The sequence below is a fragment of the Trichomycterus rosablanca genome, chromosome 14 (genome assembly GCF_030014385.1).
Source record: "Trichomycterus rosablanca isolate fTriRos1 chromosome 14, fTriRos1.hap1, whole genome shotgun sequence".
In the NCBI taxonomy this organism is placed as follows: Eukaryota; Metazoa; Chordata; class Actinopteri; order Siluriformes; family Trichomycteridae; genus Trichomycterus; species Trichomycterus rosablanca.
In genome coordinates, this window is record NC_086001.1 from 28,573,010 (window position 1) to 28,588,213 (window position 15,204).

The following is a 15,204-nucleotide window of genomic DNA, read 5'->3' on the forward strand; positions in this document are numbered from 1 at the left end:
TGGAAAGAGTTTTGCTCAACAGGGTACCCTTCAAAAACACCAGCGTATTCACACAGGAGAGAAACCGTATTACTGCTCGGAGTGTGGGAACAATTTTGCTGAACATAGTACCCTTCAAAAACACCAGGAGAGAAACCGTATAACTGCACTCAGTGTGGAAAGAGTTTTACTCAAAGTAGTGCCCTTAAAGTACACCAGCGTGTTCACACAGCAGAGAAACCGTATCACTGCTTAGAGTGTGGAAAGAGTTTTACTCAAAGTAGTGACCTTAAAGTACACCAGCGTGTTCACACAGCAGAGAAACCGTGTCACTGCTCAGAGTGTGGAAAGAGTTTTGCTCAACAGGGTAACCTTCAAAAACACCAGCGTATTCACACTGGAGAAAAGCCGTATCACTGCTCAGAGTGTGGAAAGAGTTTTGCTCAACAGGTTAACCTAAAAAAACACCAGCGTATTCACACAGGAGAGAAACCGTATCACTGCTCAGAGTGTAAAAAGTCTTTTGCTGATGAAAGTAATCTTAAACGACATCAACAAACTCACAGAAAAACTACATCACTGTTAAAAGTGTGAAAAGTATTTTTGTGCATTATTCTCTCTAACAACACCAGCACATTCACAAGGGAGGTAAAGCTGTATGGTTTTCTTTTTTTTTTTACAACTGTTCTACTTCAATTATCAAATGTACATGATGGTGTGAATATGATTATTAATCATCAAATGTAATGTGGTGTAATGTACCAACCTCAGATCTGAATCTGTTTTTGTTCATTAGTCAAGTTTAATCTACTTTAATAAACACAAAACAACTTTTACTTTCAAGTGGAAGAATTTTACCCTGGTCTTTATGGTGTTTGCATAAATTCTTCATATTATGAATGCTAAGTTTTTATAAATGATTAGCCTCTTACTTTAACACTTCTAGGTCTACACTCCAAAATTCTAGTGTTTAGAAGAGCAAGACCCTTAAACCTCAATTGCTCATTGTGTTCAGCTCATTGTGTAAGTCGCTTTGGATAAAGGCGTCTGCTAAATGCTAAAAATGTTAATGTAAAAAATGTAAATTTCCACTTAATAATGAACCGTCCTCCACCAGAATGTACATGAGAAGGTGTGAATGGAGGGCTGTGGACTGAACAGTGTTGCATTGTTCTATCATCATGAGTCTTTGTTCTTTGTGTTTATCTATAGACCAAATTAGTGGTGGCTAAACTCCTTTGTTAAAAGAAATACTCATATTTACATTTAATTATCCCACCATCTTCTAGTGCATAAAACTCAGTTCATATAAATCCTAATACAGACTGCACTGACATGTTTTAAAATTACATTTAAAAATCAATAAATACTATTGTGTAGTTCAGGTGTTTTCTTATCATGGAGGTGACCAACTGACCAAAACCAACAGAGGGGTCGGGAGACAAGTGTTTCTTTATTGATGAATAAATGTATTTGTTAAACTGTAAATTCCATCCGAGTCCTCTGTGTGATGAGAGTTTGGTTTTGAATCCGATGTCAGCAAATGTGTCCACAGTTGTTAAATGGGACTAAACTCACGGTCCATGTATTTGTATGTAGGCTTGAGCTGGAGTGACAATAGAAAGTGGATGTAAAGAACTGGGTGGGTAATAATTCTAAATAGTTCTTCATGTAACCTGAAATTCTATTCATAAATCATAAGAGAATAAAAAGACTAAATCGTTAATAATGAAGTTCAGAGAGGAGAAGAAAACAGGAGAGGAAAGAACAGAAAAGAGTAAAAGTGAAATTCAGACCTTTTAGTATTTAAAGTGTTACTATTAAATTTTCTTTTATGAGATCTAAAACAATTATAAAAAATGTGGTGCTAAAAATAAATTACAGCTTGTTACTTATCGCAGATTTGAGACATCATTATTATTATTGTTATTATTATTATTATTATATAAAAATTAGAGTGTTTATGGCTCTTTTGTCCCAAGTGTTTTTGTGACGTGTTGTACACCTGCAATGTCGACTGTTTTTGGTATACAGGATAGAAAGGGCAGAATGCAGGTGAAAAGGTGTTATTTGGCAACCCAGTACTGTGTAAATATTGGACAGAACACATGATGGGTTATTTATCAGTCGTGTAGTGTGACATACACACCGACTTGAAAGACTCCCGATTACAAGAGATCCAGTCGTATAGTGTGAATTTGGCATTAGTCTCCAGATTGGAAGAATGTTTGAAAAAAGGATCTCATGACCTTGTTGAAATAAAAAATCCTTGTGATGTCGCCCTATTGTGGCTTTTTAGTAGAATTGTAATAAAATAATATGAGTTGAGAGACGTGAGTTGATGAAGTTTTAGGGTAACGATCTCAGGCTGATCTGAGTGAGCTGACAGTAGGTCTGTATCTTCACTGCTGAGTTCAATGTTCTGTAACATGTCAGGAAACGTTGTGCTTTCTTTCACTTCATATTACTGACTTCATAAACAAAATGATGAAGAAAAGTGAAAATAAACATCCAGGCACCTTAATATATTCAGTGAGTTTATTTATTTATTATTTAATGTAATAAGATTTTGAGGCTTGTTGATCCTGGTCATCCATGTTCTACACTTCTCATACAGCTGTGTGGATCAACAAGGGCGGCACCTCAGTGGAGTTCCTCTAACCAGTCACACACAGATACCCAAAATGCATCTTTCTGGTAAAAAGAGAGAGAGAGGATGGGTTAGAGAGAAACATCTGCAACAATCATTCAAATGTGAAATTGAGATGTAATGTTTCCTGATTGGATGGTGCCACCATCGTCCCTCCTTGATGCGACAACAACGTCTCCTGTTAAATAAAACAAGAAGAGGTGTGAGAACATTCCAGAAGCTGTAGTGTTTGGACAGATGAGCATGTAGAGCAGTGTTTATCAGGTAAAATACACTGATTGTGGGAATGTTACCTGGATTTCTTACACGTCCACTCAGCTACACACTGGACTACTGCGCTGCTTCCTTCTCAAGAGCAAAAGATACGTAGCTGTGGTCTGATCAAACTTCCACTGCACACACACACACACACACACACACACATCTCTTTTAGATGGAGCACAAGAACCTCAATATTAATAAATATGTGTCGACATTTTAGCATCTGTGTTGATGCAGACACAAGTACTGAAATGTACCTCAGACACCAGCTGCTTGGTGCTTTGGTTGGACTGTCTGAACATCACAGCCATCTCGGTGATGCTCTCCTCATCTAGATGATCCAGCTGAGACACAAACACACACACAGACACAAATATATGAGTATGTAGGATAATAAAGATACAATCTTCTGTACGGTGGATCTCCATCATGTCACTGTACTACGTCCAGGGTGGATGTTGTACCGGGCATGTGCTGTGCCATTCCACAGGGCTGCTGTACCCCTTCATTACCCACTCATGATCCAGCAGATGCTCCACCTTTATGCGCCGCTCTGGAACCACCTACAGGACAAGATACAAGAACTTCAGGCGATGAAGCCCACAGAGAAGCACACACCCACTTTGCTCACATTAAACACACCCATAAACACACACCTGCAGCATTTCCTTAATCAGCAGTACAGAACCAGGAGACAGCCAGTCAGGTGTGTCATAATGTCCTTTCTGATGAAACACAGAGCAAAACAATCACATCTGATCAAAGAACATCACCACAAGCCGTTACTGTTACTTTTACTGTATGTTTAACATGCTGCTGAGCACTAAATAATGGATTCAATTTCATAATCGTAACAAGATGTGTATGCCAATGGTGTTTCATTGTAGTTCCAAGACTTACAGTGATTTGTTCATGGAGCTCCACAAAGTTGTCACCATCGAACGGGAGGTAGCCACACAGCATGTCATATAGGACAACACCCAAGCTCCAAACATCTGCCTAAAACACACCCAAGAAGGATGGGCCCTGCTGAGTCTGGTTCCTCTCAAGGTTTCTTCCTGTAATTTTCAGGGAGTTTTTCCTTGCCACAGTCGCCCTCGGCTTGCTCAACAGGGGTTTTTGTATCTGTTGGTCCTGGATTTTGTAAAGTTGCTTTGAGACAATGTCTATTGTAAAAAGCGCTATATAAATAAAGTTGACTTGACTTGACTTGACACACACACACACACACACCACACACACACATTCATTGTCTTTTTTAACCATGCTTTATCCTGGTCAGTCCCCTCATCCAGACCTCATAGAATAAGTCATGAATGGGGCTACAGAGGGGACTGAACACCTTGGATTTGGAGACTGTTCAATCAAAGTTTATCAGGAATAACCTGGGGACACACCCCAATCAAACCTACCTCTGCACCATGATAGGGTTGCGCATTAATGATTTCTGGTGCCAAGTAGGGAGGGGTTCCACAGCCCTCAATCAGAGCAGTACCCAATCCACCCTACAACAAAACAGATTTCTATCAACCAAAGGTCCAACTGTTGACTCGCATCTGCAACACAGCACACAAACTGAACCAGCATGGCTCTGTGATGTCCTGTTCATCTAACTGATCACTGAAACTAATTGTGGACACCATGTGTGCAAGGCTTCATTAAAGCATGATGGATGGGGGTAAACACACCACCTTACTAGACTCTCTGAATGGCACGCTTGATTTAAGTATACACTACAGTCTTAGGAGAGACACGAACCTCTGGTTTGGCACAGAGACCAAAGTCGATGAGCTTGATGTTGTTCTTCTCAACCAGCATCATGTTTTCCTGAGAGTCAAAATAAAACACGTCATGTCCAAGCACTAACAAAGAAAGCGCACATAGTATAAGTGGAAACCGTTTGGCTGACGCACTGGCTTAAGGTCACGGTGGGCGTATCCCTGGCTGTGGACGTAGGCCAGCGCAGAGACGATCTGACGGAAGATCCTGCGCGTATCCTCCTCCGACAACCTGTCGTTATTATCGATGTGGTCAAACAGATCTCCACCCGGACAAAACTGGAGGAGAGAGCGAGTCATGTGAGCAGCAAATCATTATAAATCCAGAGATTCAATCAAATCTGATAGTTTCCAACCACTGATGGTACCTCAAGCACCATGTAGATCTGGTCAGCAGTCTCCATGACTTGGTACAAGCGGCACACGTGCTGATGCTTGAGGTTCTTCAGGGCTTCAATCTCGATCCTCAAATCAGACAACATCCTGCAATGGGGAGGAAACAGGAACAGTTTTATGACTTTTCAGATCAGAATTAGGAGAACCAAACGTTTGGAAACTGAGACACGTCCATCTTTAACAGACGGTTTTGCTGAAACTAACCCCGAGCTCTTTCTTCTCCAGGATCTTGATGGCCACTGGCTCTTGAGTCTGAATGTGCCTGCCAAGCTTGACCGTCGCATAACCACCTGAAGAACGATTGAATTAAAAAAATATTAAGTCAGGTTTCAAAAGATGCACATCTGTGTTACACAAAGGCAGAGACACGACTGAAAGTGGTACCAGTTACCTGATCCAATGGTTTTGTAAACCTCATAGCACTTGTGCAGCTCAGAGACGTCCTCAACCACACGTGATGTTCGTTCTGAGATGTCGATGGTCTCGGGTACAGTGCATGGCACCTCAACCTGCTGCCCACAAGAGACATGTTATTATTATTACTGATTGCTCTTCTTGGCCTCTTGTTTGGCCTCTTCAGAAGGTCGTCACAGGTATCTGGAGTCAAGGGAGGAACCAGGGGAGGATTCGTAGAGCCAACACGGCCATTGAGGAGGTCCCACAGATGCTCAATTGGGTTCATGTCTGGGGCTAAGAGGAATCCAGGGGCCAGGGTGGTACTCAGCGGTCCTCCTGACCCAAAATGGTCCTGGTAGGTCGTCACAGGTATCTGGAGCCATAGGAGGATCCAGGGGAGGATCAACACAGCAAACTGATACTCACCTGGTTCCCATCTGCCTTATGGTCTCCTTCATAGACTGAACTGCAGTCTTCCTTTCCCAGCAGCTCTCCAAGGGTGTATCGGCTGTCCGGGTTCGTGTCGGTCGTCTTTTCCTCTTGACCGTCTCCGTTGGTGGTTTCTCCTTCAGCATCTTCAACACAAGTATCACCAATGATGCTTCATGTGTTATGTGGACTAAAAATAAGGGTCCATATAAAGGGCCGGCGTACTCACCCTTGTTCTCGGGAGCATCACAGACAACCTCTCCAGAACTGATCCCACCTACGAAGCCCAAGGGTTAAATATATAGTCACTAGAGTTCAATAGTGTCGGACTCAAATGTGGTGGCGTTAAGGTTACCTGGAGCCTCAGAAGACGCCCGCGGTTTCTGTGAGTCCTCCAACTGAACCTCCCCGTCCAACAACGTCTCACTGGAAACTGATTTCAAATCGTCCTTGTACCCCTTCTGATTCAGACGCATTAAACTGGTGTTAAAGAGCCGAGAACCGAACCCCTCCCCTCCCGGAGTAAAGTGGTGATGATAATTCACCTCGCTCTCAACTGTTTCTTCTCTCTCAGTCAGGTTCTGAATGGCGCTGATCCACGCCCGTCTACCTGCCTCACAGTCGGCCTGGAACGTACAGCTCCTGTACACACACGGTGATAGATACAGATTATATAGGATGCAGACAGATAGACAGATTGAGTAGATAAATAAACAGAAAAATAGACAGACATTCAGACAAACAGATGGATAGACAGATAGATAAATAGTCTGTCTATCAATCTGTCTATTGATCATCTGTCTGTGTGTCTATATCTGTCTGTCTTTCAATTATCTATCTATAATCTATCTTCTTGTCTATCTGTCTATCCATCTGTCTATCTAACATCTATCTGTCTGTCTGTTGATAATCTGTCTGTCTGTCTGTTGATCATCTGTCTGTCTGTCTATTGATCATCTATCTGTCTGTCTATCTATTAGTCTGTCTGTTTATCTATCAATCATCTGGTCTATGTATCTATTGCCTGTCTGTCTATCAATCATCTTGTCTATCTATCTATTGTCTGTTTATTGATCATATATATGTCTGTCTGTCTGACTATCTGTCTGTCTGTCTGTCTGTCTACCTATCTGTTTGTCTATCGATTATCTATTTATCTATAATCTATTTTCTTCTTTATCTGTCTATCTAGCATCTATCTGTCTGTCTGTTTGTTGATAATATGTCTGTCTGTCCATTGATCATCTATATACAGTATCTGTCTGTCTATCTATTAGTCTGTCTGTCTGTCTATCTATCAATTATCTTGTCTATCTATTTATTGCCTGTCTGTTTATTAATCATCTATCTGTCTATTGATCATCTATCCGTCTGTCTGTCTGTCTGTCTGTCCGTCTGCCTATCTTTCTGTCTGTCTATTGATCATCTTTCTGTCTGTCTATTGATCATCTTTCTGTCTGTCTATTGATCATCTTTCTGTCTGTCTATTGATCATCTGTCTGTCTGTCTATATATCATCTGTCTGTCTGTCTATTAATCATCTGTCTATCTCTGATGATTATAGATCTGGAATTACCTTGTGGGCGTGTCCACCCGGAAGCAGAAGCGTCGCCCGGCGTCCTCGCAGCTCTGGACCGAACAGCGCTGCAGGTCTTCCGCCAGCACCGTGAAGTCACGCTGGGGGAATAGAACATAAAACCTTCTTATTTATACAGTCGATGATATAAACGCCGGTGAAATCCTCCCAGACTTAAACACGACGGGGGCGGTTTGGGATGCAGCCCGGCACAGAAGTCGACTTCTGCTGTGATGCGCCTGAATTATGAGGGGTGTAAAACTGCGGTGCATTATGGGTATTTCACAGAGTCCAGGAGAGAGCTAATTTAGATCATGTAAAGTCATGTGACCTACCTTAAACCTCTTCTTGTAGAGAAGCTGATTGTTCTGTATGATGAACCACCGCCTGCACAGATCAAACACATCATATATACAGTGTATCACAAAAGTGAGTACACCCCTCACATTTCTGCAAATATTTAATTATATCTTTTCATGGGACAACACTATAGACATGAAACTTGGATATAACTTAGAGTAGTCAGTGTACAGCTTGTATAGCAGTGTAGATTTACTGTCTTCTGAAAATAACTCAACACACAGCCATTAATGTCTAAATAGCTGGCAACATAAGTGAGTACACCCCACAGTGAACATGTCCAAATTGTGCCCAAATGTGTCGTTGTCCCTCCCTGGTGTCGTGTCAAGGTCCCAGGTGTAAATGGGGAGCAGGGCTGGTAAATTTGGTGTTTTGGGTACAATTCTCTCATACTGGCCACTGGATATTCAACATGGCACCTCATGGCAAATAACTCTCTGAGGATGTGAGAAATAGAATTGTTGCTCTCCACAAAGATGGCCTGGGCTATAAGAAGATTGCTAACACCCTGAAACTGAGCTACAGCGTGGTGGCCAAGGTCATACAGCGGTTTTCCAGGACAGGTTCCACTCGGAACAGGCTTCGCCAGGGTCGATCAAAGAAGTTGAGTCCACGTGTTCGGCGTCATATCCAGAGGTTGGCTTTAAAAAATAGACACATGAGTGCTGCCAGCATTGCTGCAGAGGTTGAAGACGTGGGAGGTCAGCCTGTCAGTGCTCAGACCATACGCCGCACACTGCATCAACTCGGTCTGCATGGTCGTCATCCCAGAAGGAAGCTAACGCACAAGAAAGCCCGCAAACAGTTTGCTGAAGACAAGCAGTCCAAGAACATGGATTACTGGAATGCCCTGTGGTCTGACGAGACCAAGATAAACTTGTTTGGCTCAGATGGTGTCCAGCATGTGTGGCGGCGCCCTGGTGAGAAGTACCAAGACAACTGTATCTTGCCTACAGTCAAGCATGGTGGTGGTAGCATCATGGTCTTGGGCTGCATGAGTGTTGCTGGCACTGGGGAGCTGCAGTTCATTGAGGGAAACATGAATTCCAACATGTACTGTGACATTCTGAAACAGAGCATGATACCCTCCCTTCGAAAACTGGGCCTCATGGCAGTTTTCCAACAGGATAACAACCCCAAACACAACCTCCAAGATGACAACTGCCTTGCTGAGGAAGCTGAAGGTAAAGGTGATGGACTAAACCCAATTTAGCACCTGTGGCGCATCCTCAAGTGGAAGGTGGAGGAGTTCAAGGTGTCTAACATCCACCAGCTCCGTGATGTCATCATGGAGGAGTGGAAGAGGATTCCAGTAGCAACCTGTGCAGCTCTGGTGAATTCCATGCCCAGGAGGGTTAAGGCAGTGCTGGATAATAATGGTGGTCACACAAAATATTGACACTTTGGGCACAATTTGGACATGTTCACTGTGGGGTGTACTCACTTATGTTGCCAGCCATTTAGACATTAATGGCTGTGTGTTGAGTTATTTTCAGAAGACAGTAAATCTACACTGCTATACAAGCTGTACACTGACTACTCTAAGTTATATCCAAGTTTCATGTCTATAGTGTTGTCCCATGAAAAGATATAATAAAATATTTGCAGAAATGTGAGGGGTGTACTCACTTCTGTGATACACTGTATATAATATTGAGTGTATATATATAATATTAAGTGTATATATATATACATAATATTGAGTGTATATATACAGTACAGGCCAAAAGTTTGGACACACCTTCTCATTCAATGCGTTTTCTGTATTTTCATGACTATTTACATTGTAGATTCTCACTGAAGGCATCAAAACTATGAATGAACACATGTGGAGTTATGTACTTAACAAAAGAAGGTGAAATAACTGAAAACATGTTTTATATTCTAGTTTCTTCAAAATAGCCACCCTTTGCTCTGATTACTGCTTTGCACACTCTTGGCATTCTCTCAATGAGCTTCAAGAGGTAGTCACCTGAAATGGTTTTCCAACAGTCTTGAAGGAGTTCCCAGAGGTGTTTAGCACTTGTTGGCCCCTTTGCCTTCACTCTGCGGTCCAGCTCACCCCAAACCATCTCGATTGGGTTCAGGTCCGGTGACTGTGGAGGCCAAGTCATCTGCCGCAGCACTCCATCACTCTCCTTCTTGGTCAAATAGCCCCTACACAGCCTGGAGGTGTGTTTGGGGTCATTGTCCTGTTGAAAAATAAATGATGGTCCAACTAAACGCAAACCAGATGGGATGGCATGTCGCTGCTTGTTGCCTCTCCTTAGCAGTGTTTTCCTAGCAGCTATTTGACCATGAAGGCCTGATTTGGCCTCTTAACAGTTGTTCTAGAGATGGGTCTGCTGCTAGAACTCTGTGTGGCATTCAACTGGTCTGTGATCTGAGCTGCTGTTAACTTGCGATTTCTGAGGCTGGTGACTCGGATGAACTTGTCCTGAGAAGCAGAGGTGACTCTTGGTCTTCCTTTCCTGGGTCGGTCCTCGTGTGTGCCAGTTTCGCTGTAGCGCTTGATGGTTTTTGTGACTCCACTTGGGGACACATTTAAAGTTTTTGCAATTTTCCGGACTGACTGACCTTCATTTCTTAAAGTAATGATGGCCACTCGTTTTTCTTTAGTTAGCTTATTGGTTCTTGCCATAATATGAATTTTAACAGTTGTCCAATAGGGCTGTCGGCTGTGTAGTAACCTGTCTTCTGCACAACACAACTGATGGTCCCAACCCCATTAATAAAGCAAGAAATTCCACTAATTAACCCTGATAAGGCACACCTGAAAACCATTTCAGGTGACTACCTCTAGAAGCTCATTGAGAGAATGCCAAGAGTGTGCAAAGCAGTAATCAGAGCAAAGGGTGGCTATTTTGAAGAAACTAGAATATAAAACATGTTTTCAGTTATTTCACCTTTTTTTGTTAAGTACATAACTCCACATGTGTTCATTCATAGTTTTGATGCCTTCAGTGAGAATCTACAATGTAAATAGTCATGAAAATACAGAAAACGCATTGAATGAGAAGGTGTGTCCAAACTTTTGGCCTGTACTGTATATATACTGTATATATAATATTAAGTGTTTATATATATAATATTGAGTGTATATATATAATGTTGAGTGTATATATATAATATTGAGTGTATATATATAATATTGAGTGTATATATATAATATTGAGTGTATATATATAATGTTGAGTGTATATATATAATATTGAGTGTATATATATAATATTAAGTGTATATATATTAAGTGTATATATATAGGACGCCCGGGGAGGCGCCCCGCAACACAGCACACGCAGAAACCTCTGTCTCAGAGAAGCAGCCATCGTAAATGAGGAGAAAATCAAAATGCTGCTCCTGAAGAGCACAGGTCCACATTGTGATGTCACAGCGTTCCGAGGGAGCATACCATGACACACCCTGGTACTGGTACTGACACACCCCATACCATGACACACCCTGGTACTTGTACTGACACACCCCCATACCATGACACACCCTGGTACTGGTACTGACACATTCTTTTGGTTTCTGTAGATGTTAAATGAAGATACTCGCCCAACGTGGGGCTCGAACCTACGACCCTGAAATTAAGAGTCTCATGCTCTACCAACTGAGCTAGTCGGGCTTAAGCAGCATGTCAGAACAGACAGCTCATCAGAGAGATGTAGGTTTAATTCACTAACATTACGGTCAGATTAAGAACTAATTCACAGTTTACAAACAAACAATTCAGAATAAGTAACAGAAACAGACACAGACTTACTGTCGCTGTATTGTATTGTATTATAGTGTTAAACTGTAGCCTATTTTATTGAGATTAAGCTTTAATGCTGTATTTTCTTACATGTATTTAATCCAGCACAAGTGTTAAACTGCACAACCCAACAAGTTAAAATAACCCATCATGTGTCCAATATTTACAGTGCTGGTTGCCAAATAACACATTTTCACCTGCATTCTGCCTTTTCTTTCCTGTATACCAAAAATAGTCACCATTGCAGGTCTACAACACGTTACAAAAACACTTTTATTTTTGCTTTATTTATCTTGCCGGAGTCACGTTGTATTGAAACTAAAATAAATAAATAAAACCTTAAAATTAAAAAGCAAGTGTTTAGGTTCATTTATCATCTTAACACATTTACAAACTAATCAAGCTCGTCAAATTTCAGACATTGTTCACGTAAACAAAAATCTCAATTGGAAGCACAAGATTCATTTATTTATAGACAGTGCAAAAAATAACAAAAAATGATCAGTTAAAAAATAACAACAAACACAACAACAACAATTTAATAATAATGTCACAAATCTGTACCCAAGCAACAAGCTGTAATTGATCTAGCACCACTAGATGTGAACGATCTCTGTACAACATTTTGAACTTCACTTTAAAAGTCAGTTCAGTGTGTTTTACTGTAGTAAGAATAGCTCCACATGTTTTGTACGTAGTGTTTATGGTATTTAAGCTGGATGGATAGATGGAAGTTAACATGTAATCTAAGGTGACTCTTAAGTTTATTCGCTGCTGTTGACTTATAAATTTTTACTGAACAAACTGGCTCGTATTTTGGCACTGATATACCCTCCTGAATGGTGATCTGCTTGGTTGACACCAGTGGCGATTTCTCTAAGACTGCCCTAAAATGTCAAAAATTAAATGGTCAAATATGTACAGTTGTGTTAACATTTCATTGACTACAAATGCGTTAGAACACGTATATCTTGAAGACGAGTTCGTTCAGAATCAGCTAATTATCACAAATCGATTCGATTTTCTTAACTTAACTCATACATTCCCGTAGCGTCAGTGCATTTGCCCGCAGACGCTGAGCGTCTCTGTACCTCTATGGCTTGCGTTGAGTTTTTTTTTTTTAATGGTCCGATACTCGCCGGTCATTGGATAAATGCCTCGATTTTGTCCCGCCCCCGGATGCTGAGCGTCTCTGGGGGTGAATGGAGCTGTGGGCGGGTCTGGACGCTGAGCTTCTGCAAGATGATTGGAGGCTCAGTGGAAAGGCTGAATCCCGTTTTGATTGACAGCTAGTTTGAGCGCTACACCGTCACTTCTCAAACTCAAAAGAAGCTTTATTGGCATTAGTCACTTAATCACTGGGAGCTTCAGTCCTATCGCAGATTTTGCGAGTGAAGTCGAAAGACAAACTGCAACCCATTTCAGGCCATTTTCTTGTAAAAGGAACAGAGGGTAGAATTTATGTGTAAACAAATTGACAAATTTTATGATGTAAGCCGACAATGAGCTTCCCCTCTTTGAAAGACCAGCAGCCGCCACTGGTTGACACAACTAGCAAAAGTAATCACAGGCGCTCTGTTGTACTGCACATACCCTGAACGCTACCATCCTGAAACTGCTAAAGTTTCTAAACCTTGGAACTCACACCGACTCCCAGATGTAACTTGCCATTTGCCAGTAAATGAAGCCAAAAAGAAAAATACACACACACACACACACACACAACTTCAGACTTTAACATCTCAGATTTTTTTAAACTGACGGGATTCATATAATTCTAAAATAATGTAGAAGATTTAGGCAGTACATTTTAACTAGTCTTTTGCTAAACATTGCCACCCAAGTATCAAAATCACAACAAAACGCCTCACTGTTAATAATAATTGCACTGAGTTAAGTTTAGAACCCAGTTGGCCGGTAGATGGCGCTGTAAACAATGATTTGTCTTTTGGTATTACAATTTGGCATAGAGCAGTCACATGTGGAACACTATTCTCTACTCATCATTGATAACAGTGTTTTTACCTAAATAAAACCAGGTTCCACCGAGATTTGAACTCGGATCACTGGATTCAAAGTCCAGAGTGCTAACCATTACACCATGGAACCACACAGTGAGGTCTTACTTAAGCCCAAAAGTTAATAATTAGTCATTTAAGAGCAAGTTGGCTGTTAGATGACGCTGTAAACAATGATTAGCGATTATATTTTGGGATGGAGCAGTCACATGTGGAACACTATAACACTATTATGATATTCAGGCTGGATGAATGGATGGAAATTAACATGTCATTTAAGGTGACTCTAAACTAGCACAAGCAATTGTGATGCTCTGTTGTACTGCACATGCGCTGAATGCTACCCTCCTGAAACTGCTAATGTTTCTCAATCTTGGACCTCACACTGGGCCCCAAATAAAAGCAGTAAGGTCCCACCGAGATTTGAACTCAGATCGCTGGATTCAGAGTCCAGAGTGCTAACCATTACACCATGGAACCACCAACACCTAGGTAAATAAAGCAAAAATACACAACTTCAGACTTTAATTTTACATCTCAAGTTATTTAAACTTATGTGATTAATTGACTGAAATTTAGAAGTTTTAAACACTAAATAAAAGTAATTTTAGTTGAACATTGCCACCCAAGAATCAAAATCACAACTGTTGGAACAAGTTCAGGACATTTCATAGAGCAGTCATACAGTACGTGGAACACCATTCTCTACTTAGCATTGATAACAGTGTTTTTACCTAAATAAAGCCAGGTTCCACCGAGATTTGAACTCGGATCGCTGGATTCAGAGTCCAGAGTGCTAACCATTACACCATGGAATCACAAAAGGACATATTTTTTTATGAAGGGTTAAGCACAAAGGTTAATAATTACACCATTAGCTCCACATGTTTTTATGTAGTGTTGATGGTATTTAAGCTGGATGAATAGATGGAAGTTAACATGTCAGACATCACAAGTTGCAAAAACTTGCAACACCCCCCCCCCCCCCCCCCCCCCCCCCAAAAAAAAAAATAATCCCCAAAAAAACAAACAAACAAAAGAAAAAAAGCTAAAAACCTCTCACACACAGCAAAGGATATGGGTGATTACAGAACTTTTAGGAGCTGCTAACTGAGCTACTAAGCTAACTGTTCGCGTCGCGTGAGTACAACTTAGTGCTCTAGATAGTGTGAAAGATAATTGATTTATGTTCCCTACATAGTGCACTACATTGTATATTAGAAAAGAATTTATGTTTTTTACTTAGTGCACTAGGTAGTGTACTAGATATCAGACTTATGTTTCTTACATAGTGCACTAGATAGCATATTAGTTAACGGATTTAGGTTCCCTACATAGTGCACTAAATTGTATATCAGATAACGGATTTATGTTCCTTACATAGTGCACTAGATAGTATTTTAGATATGAATTTATGTTCCCTACGTAGTGAACTAGATAGTAAATTAGACAATTGGTTTATTTTCCCTACACAGTGCACTAGATAGTGTATTACATAATTAATTATGTTCCCTACATAGTGCACTAGATTGTATTTTCGATCATAGATTTATGTTCCCTACTTAGTGCACTAGACAGCATATTAGACAATTGATTTATGT

The 15,204-nt window shown here is 40.9% G+C and overlaps 3 non-coding genes and 2 pseudogenes across 3 annotated transcripts; 1 reads left to right on the forward strand and 4 right to left on the reverse strand.

Moving 5' to 3' along the window:
- The first annotated feature begins 240 nt into the window (after window positions 1-240).
- LOC134326773 (zinc finger protein 208-like) overlaps window positions 241-15,204 on the forward strand; it is a 92,977-nt pseudogene continuing 78,013 nt past the window's right edge.
- On the reverse strand, window positions 2,548-11,154 carry LOC134327039 (maternal embryonic leucine zipper kinase-like; annotated as a pseudogene).
- On the reverse strand, window positions 13,623-13,694 carry trnaq-uug (transfer RNA glutamine (anticodon UUG)). The gene has a single exon. It is a non-coding gene; the product is annotated as a tRNA-Gln (tRNA).
- trnaq-cug (transfer RNA glutamine (anticodon CUG)) lies at window positions 14,012-14,083 on the reverse strand. The gene has a single exon. It is a non-coding gene; the product is annotated as a tRNA-Gln (tRNA).
- trnaq-cug (transfer RNA glutamine (anticodon CUG)) lies at window positions 14,350-14,421 on the reverse strand. The gene has a single exon. It is a non-coding gene; the product is annotated as a tRNA-Gln (tRNA).